The following is a 7,123-nucleotide window of genomic DNA, read 5'->3' as shown; positions in this document are numbered from 1 at the left end:
ACAACTGGCAAATCTAAAAATTATACCGCTATTTTTCTCGTATTGATACAGGAGTAAATTACAAACCCTTCTTAAATCATGGGTAGTTCTAATGTCTATTGATTCAAATGGTTATTAATGTCCTTAACTATGACTCTTTTACTAAATTTCCTTATTAGGAAAATGGAAAATTCCATTAATGAGAAGGTGGTGTCATGGCGATGTCTAGGCGATATATATAGTTGGTGGCACGGAAGACGTAGTAAAGTCGTTTGGACTAAATATAAGGCATCCGATCAAAGTCGCGGGATTTCCTCTTCGTTATCTTAGAGCAGACGACAGTCGAGACTTAATTTGACATTTGACCTTAGGATTTGCCACAATTTGGCCGCCCTTTGGAACTGACCAAATATGATGGCTCAAAATATTTGTCTCAATCTAGATAATTTCCACAATAAAGCAGGATAATAATTAAGGTAGATGAGTGCCTGTTCAAAATGGCCATTTTTTTACCATAATTACTGAGATTTCTCGGTTATCTATCTAACGCAGTCATCCATGTCACTATCGCATTAAGAGTTACCTCTCTTTGATTTTGTTTATTTATGCCCCCCCCCCCCCAAAAAAAATAAATTTCTAAAGCCTTAACTATAAATAATACGGTGATTTAGCATAAAATAGATATATTTATATTTAAAACTGCAAGTGGATCTGTTTTCTTTATCGCTTTGATTAACATTTATTAAATTATTTACTAATCTTAAATTCAATTGTTAAAAAAATTTCTGTTAATGTCTTTCATACATTAGGTATTTCTATTATGATAATAAATAAAGCGAAAGGCAGTGCGTGTCTGCGTCCTCGTCTCTCACTATAAAAAGTATAAATAATAGATTACTGCATATTCGTAAATAGACGCGATACCTTTCTGTAATTTACTCACAACAAACACATGAAACATACCAGCTAACAAAATTAAGCGTAACCTAAAATGTTTACATTACTATTCAAACATTTATTAATGAACCCTGACCACCCAAAGGTGTTCTAAAACAATAATAAAGAAACTGTGCGATGTTTCACTTTGTTGGGAGGAAACTGACAGAATTTTTAATTCAAAGATTAAACTTTCGCGTTCGGTTTCTGTTCGGTTCGTCAACTAATAGAGTGAGTTGTACTCACCTTGCTATAAGAAAACAAGAGACCTACTGAGAGGAAAGGTCATATGGAGGGCACGACGGACCGGAGAGGAAATTGAAAACACTCAGTTTACCGCCTAATAGCCTTTATTTCTCCGCAATAGGATTCAATAGTCTGATGTCACGTCGCCTAGCAACGAGCAGTTTGGTTCTAAACAAAGAAAATGTATTTCTCCGTAATAGGATTCAATAGTTTGATGTCACGTCGCCTAGCAACGATCAGTTTGGTTCTAAACAAAGAAAATGTATTTCTCCGCAATAGGATTCAATAGTCTGTTGTCACGTCGCCTAGCAACGAGCAGTTTGGTTCTAAACAAAGAAAATTTATTTCTCCGCAATAGGATTCAAAAGTCTGATGTCACGTCGCCTAGCAACGATCAGTTTGGTTCTAAACAAAGAAAATCAATACTATTTATTCTTCATGCAGGCTAAAACTTTTTCACATGTCACGTGATCAGAATGTATGAAATTCAAAACATGATAAGATTTATAATGTTTTTCTCCTCTGGATACACTTTCATGCTCGTCGGAGAAATATTTCATAAGGGCGTTCGCCATTCTTCCGATAGTTTAGAGCCAGTTACTAAGTTACTCAGCATCATTACGGGTGAAGTGACGTCACGACTGTTGAAGCGTATTATTGCTGTTTCTCCACTAGTGTATTAAAATAGATATTAAAAACGTTTGCCACTAAATCAACACTTGTAATTCAGACGCCAATTGTTTCAATTTAGACACCCAGTTGTTTTAATTCGGACACCCGCTTATTCCAATTCAGACACAAGGGTGTTGGAATTCAAACATGACTTTGTCCATTTGTTCTATTTTTGTCGTTGTTGTTGACTTGTTTTCAATTTAAATTCTAAAAGGTTTTAATAATAATAATAATAATAAATGGCATTTATATAGCGCTTTACCCCGTTGTCACAGGCTCTAAGCGCTTTACAGTGATATAAAACAAAACATATTACAGTGAGACAAGTGTGAAGGAAACGTGATACGAATTCAATTTAACAACAACAAAATATGAAAATAATATTGCAACATTATGACGTAAAAAGATAAAACTTTAAGCGAGATTTGAACGTTGTCAACGAATCCGAGCATCTCACGTGTGACCGGAGAGAGTTCCAAAAATGGGGAGCCGAAAATTTAAAAGACTGTTCACCTATTTTACGCAATGGCTTAGGTTTGACAAGGATTGATTGGTCATTGCTTGACCTCAAGTTTCTATTGGGGACATATATGTTTAGAAGGTCTTTAATATAGGAGGGACTGTTCGTGCTCAGGGATTTGTAGACAACAGTACAAATCTTATAGGCAACTCTTTTTTCAACAGGAAGCCAATGTAACTCACGGAGAAGAAGAGTTGCTGACGGGTATTTTTTGTTATTGCGTACAATGAGCCTGGCTGCGTTATTTTGAGCAACCTGAAGTTTGCTAATTTTGTCTTTAGTTAAATTCGCCCAAAGGGAGTTACAATAGTCCAATTTAGATAAAACCAAGGAATTAATTAAAAGTTCTGTTATATGCTTCGGTATTAAATTACGAATTTTGCTTATTTTTTTCATTTCTATGTACATAGATTGTATGGTGTTATTCACGTGGCTTGTCATGGAAAGATCTTTATCAATGATGACGCCAAGGTTTTTTGCTTTATTTGAAAATTCTATTGTGCTATTTCCGAGAGTAATTAGTGATTTATTTGCCTGTTTAAGGATACTCGGTCTTCCACACATTAAAATCTCAGTTTTACTATCATTTAATTTTAACTTATTGTGGTACATCCAAGATTTAATCTCATTAAAACAGCTCGTAATTCGTTGTATTAAGAACTGTAAATTACTAAGGGGTGCTGAATCATATATTTGCGTATCATCTGCATAAAAATGATAACAGATTGAATCTGGATATCACACTAGAAAGGGGCTGCATATATACAGTAAAAAGGACAGGGCCAAGAACAGAGCCTTGTGGCACTCCAAAATTTAGTAAAACTTGTTCTGACTGAACACCATTCACCACGACAGTCTGCCATCGATCCTGTAAATATGATGTAAACCATTTAAGGGCAATTCCTTTTATGCCGAACGTATTTTCTAGTCTTCTTAACAAAATGTCATGGTCAATGGTGTCAAAGGCAGCTGAAAGATCTAAAAGGCATAATACATTGATATTGTTAGCATCAGCATTACATAACAAGTCATTAAAGATTTTAAGAAGCGCCGTTTCAGTACTGTGTTGATGTTTGTAGGCTGACTGAAAGGGTTGTTCCAAACTGTTGTTCTTAAGATGAGATGTTAATTGTGTAAGAACTACCTTCTTCAAAAGTTTTGACAAAAAAGGTAAATTTGATACAGGACGATAATTGTTTAATATATTGTGGTCTAGTGATGGTTTCTTCAGAAGTGGTTTGACGAGGGCACTTTTAAAGCACGATGGAACTTCGCCAGTCAGTATGGATGTATTTATGATTGATGTAATGGATGGTAATAATGTATCGATGGAGCTGGCCAAAAGCTGTGCTGGTAGGGGATCAAGGTCGCAGGATTTAATGGGGGCTTTTTTTATCAACTCGTTTATGAAACTAGGTGAAACTGGTTGGAACTTGTCTAAAGGGGTACCACAGAATGTATTTGTATCTATAAATGGTTCATGCCGATCTAGTTCTGAACGAATGTTATGGATTTTGTCTTTAAAAAAGTTGACAAATGTGTCTGGCAAGTCTCTTTGATTGGTTGTAGATGGTAATGAAGTGCATCTTTCACGTCCAAGTAGATCATTGCAGATGTTAAATAATTGTTTACAAGATTTAGAAGTTTCAAATTTTGAAAGAAAATACGTGGTCTTTGCCTTTTATTGTTGTCTTCCAGGCACGAAATGCGCTCTTGAATATTTCACGATGAATCATGAGGCCTGATGTTTTCAGCAGTCTTTCTGCTCTCCGACACTTCGTTTTAGCTTCTTTAATGTCCGACGTATACCACGGAGCATACTTGCGGTTGGTGACGGTCCTTGTTTGGAATGGCGCATGTTTGTCAAGCGTTTCAATGAGACAACTATTCCACTGGTCTGGAGAAATAATTGAATTTTTAGTAAGTTTTGTTTCTAAATCGCCTCTGAAATTGTCCAAATTAATGCCTTTAATGTTTCTGGTTGATGTGGTGGTGGTTTCTTGGCATGGTTTTGAAACGTCAAGATTGAAAGAAATTACAAATTATAATTTTTATGATGAGTTTAAATATGTACAAGGAATCAGATTAGTCCGTGTTAAATAAACTGGCTCGACTGCGGGAATGTAACGTGAAGTCCCAGGTTTGAGAGTTATTGCCGATATGAGGGTCATTTAAATCGATCGATTTTTGAAGGACACAGTTTTTGGGCCAAATTTTTAAATACTTGCATTTCCCAGAGTACGGCGTCAGTTAACTGGTCAAAACAAATTTATATATATTTATTCTTATCATCTAGACTACTGCAAAGTATTATAACTTCCTTTTTATCTTCTTCTATTTTTCAGATGCAAAAGAAAGCTGCGACACCGTGACACATCATTGAATTCCTGACAAGGGTTGTGACATGTTTGATTTGTGTTGTCCTGCTTAATAAACCTGATATAAAATGTTCTGACGTTTGTTTTTGTTTTCCTTTTTGCTTTGTTATTTTAAATTGGCTAGCACTATTCAGTATCTGATACTGAATAGTGGTTTTGCACTATTCAGTATATATGGTGTTTTTTCCGAAACCCGAAGAATCCCTACAAAATTATGGGAAGTAGGCAGCTGTGGGGAGTGAATCTGGGACTCAGGGAAGTGTACACCAGTAGGGAGTGAACCTGGGACTGGCTTTAAGGGGGGGGACTTTTTTACGAAACCCGACAAAATGCGGCAAAGTTATGGAAAGTAAGCAAACAGTGAGGAGTGAACCTGAGACAGGGAAGTGTACACTAGTGGGAGTGAAATTGAGACTCAGGGAAGTGTACACCAGTGGGAGTGAACCTGAGACTATGATTTTCGGCGGGTTTCAGCGAGTTTCACATAAAAGCAATTACTTTTTACGAAACCCGACGAAACCTGGCAATATCAGACAAAGTTATTGAAGTAGGCAACAGCGAGGGTAAACCTGAGATTCAGAGAAGTGTACACTGTTGGGGAGTGAACCTGGGACTCTGGGTTTCGTAAAAAAGCAATTCCAAGCGTGGGCGGGGGGGGGGGGGGGGACTTTTTATGAACCCCTTCGAAACCCCACAATATGCGGTAAAGTTATGGAAAGTAGGCAAATAATGGGGAGTGAACCTGAGACTATGGTTTTCGGCGGGTTTCAGCGAGTTTCACATAACACCAATTACTTTTTTACGAAACCCGACAAATATTATTATTATTATTATTATTATTATTATTATTATTATTATTATTATTATTATTATTATTATTATTATTATTATTATTATTATTATTATTATTATTATTATTATTATTATTATTATTATTACTATTATTATTATTATTATTATTATATTATTATTATTATTATTATTATTATTATTATTATTATTATTATTATTATTATTATTATTATTATTATTATTATTATTGTCACGTAAATTTCAATATAGATAAGATAAGACATACTTTATTGATCCTGAATGGAAATTGTCATAATGTTACATATCATTCATCGTTATATTAGCACAGATTTATACACTGTCATGAACTAATTGGTGAAAATACGAAGCTAATTACAAGCAAAATAAACATCAAATATAATAAAATAAAATATTCATAAAATATACAACCGTTACAGGCAATGCTATAAAAATCGGACATGAAAGTAGAATAGAGTTTTAATAATGGATTTGTGATGTGTTTTTTTTTGTTTGTTTGTTGCTTTAGGTCTCTTCCAACACAATTGAGGTTATATGAGAGACAGCTGAAACAAAAAAAAACAAGCAATCTAACAAAAATAGTACAAATGTAAATCAAAATCATAACCTAAAGATATCATAAGCTAAATTATAAATAACCAAGAACAAACAGGCAGAAGATTTACAGAAAAAAAAAATATCCCCTGTCAAAAATACAATCACAAACCAAAGAAGCAGGATAGGCGTGTAGTTGCCTAACAGGCAAGACGTGTTTTTGTTGTTGTGACATTTCTCTTCAATTTTTACCGATTTCAAGGATTTACACGTCTTATTTCAATTCAATTTTTATTCAAGGATTTTTGTACAACACGTAAGATACCATTGTGATATTGCTTTAATTATATTTTATACGGTTTTGACATCATTTTTATCGAAATTGTTTCGGACTATTTTACAATGTTTCACCAAGACCCCGCCATTTTTACTCGTTCTCACAACCAATTTTTACTGTCGGCTGTCGTTGGACTTCTATTCACCCTGCGCTTTTATTGTTTACAAATTGAAAACACACATTCCGACCTCAAACGTGAACACCATTACAATCAACAAAAGATTGTCTGTAAACGTGGTGGTCGACGTAAACAACATGTAATTGAAACAACAGTCCCGCGACGTCCAGTGAACTGTCATCGTTCAACTCGACCACCACAGACGTTAACAAAAATATTGACAAATGACACAAGACCAAGTCATGGAAATCATAACATTTGTATTGGCCATATTAACGCACAGTCATCGAGAAACAAGAATTCGATATAATCGATGTCATAGATCAACACGATATCGATATTCTATATATAACTGAATCATGGTTGCGTCAGTTCGGTGATGAACCTATAATGAAAGAAATGACACCTCCCGGCTACAAGATGGAATCGTTCCCAAGAAATGGACGATCAGGAGGGGGGATCGCCATCATATACAAACACGCTCTTTCGTCTAAAATACAAAACAGGCCAATTTTGTTCAAAAGTTTCGAGTGTGTCCAAACCACATTGACCTACCCTCAAATTTCATTTTT

At 35.0% G+C, this 7,123-nt stretch overlaps 1 long non-coding RNA gene across 1 annotated transcript; it reads left to right on the top strand.

Annotated features, from left to right (window-relative positions):
- The first annotated feature begins 886 nt into the window (after positions 1 to 886).
- Positions 887 to 4,805, top strand: LOC144961723 (uncharacterized). The gene is made up of 2 exons (XR_013643259.1): positions 887 to 2,047; positions 4,386 to 4,805. It is a non-coding gene; the product is annotated as an uncharacterized LOC144961723 (long non-coding RNA).
- Positions 4,806 to 7,123: the final 2,318 nt, after the last annotated feature.

The sequence above is a fragment of the Berghia stephanieae genome, unplaced genomic scaffold, assembly GCF_034508935.2.
Source record: "Berghia stephanieae isolate SIO BIC M18660-M18661 unplaced genomic scaffold, UCSD_Bste_1.3 scaffold3769, whole genome shotgun sequence".
NCBI lineage: Eukaryota > Metazoa > Mollusca > Gastropoda > Nudibranchia > Aeolidiidae > Berghia > Berghia stephanieae.
This window is presented reverse-complemented; position numbering and strand designations above follow the sequence as displayed.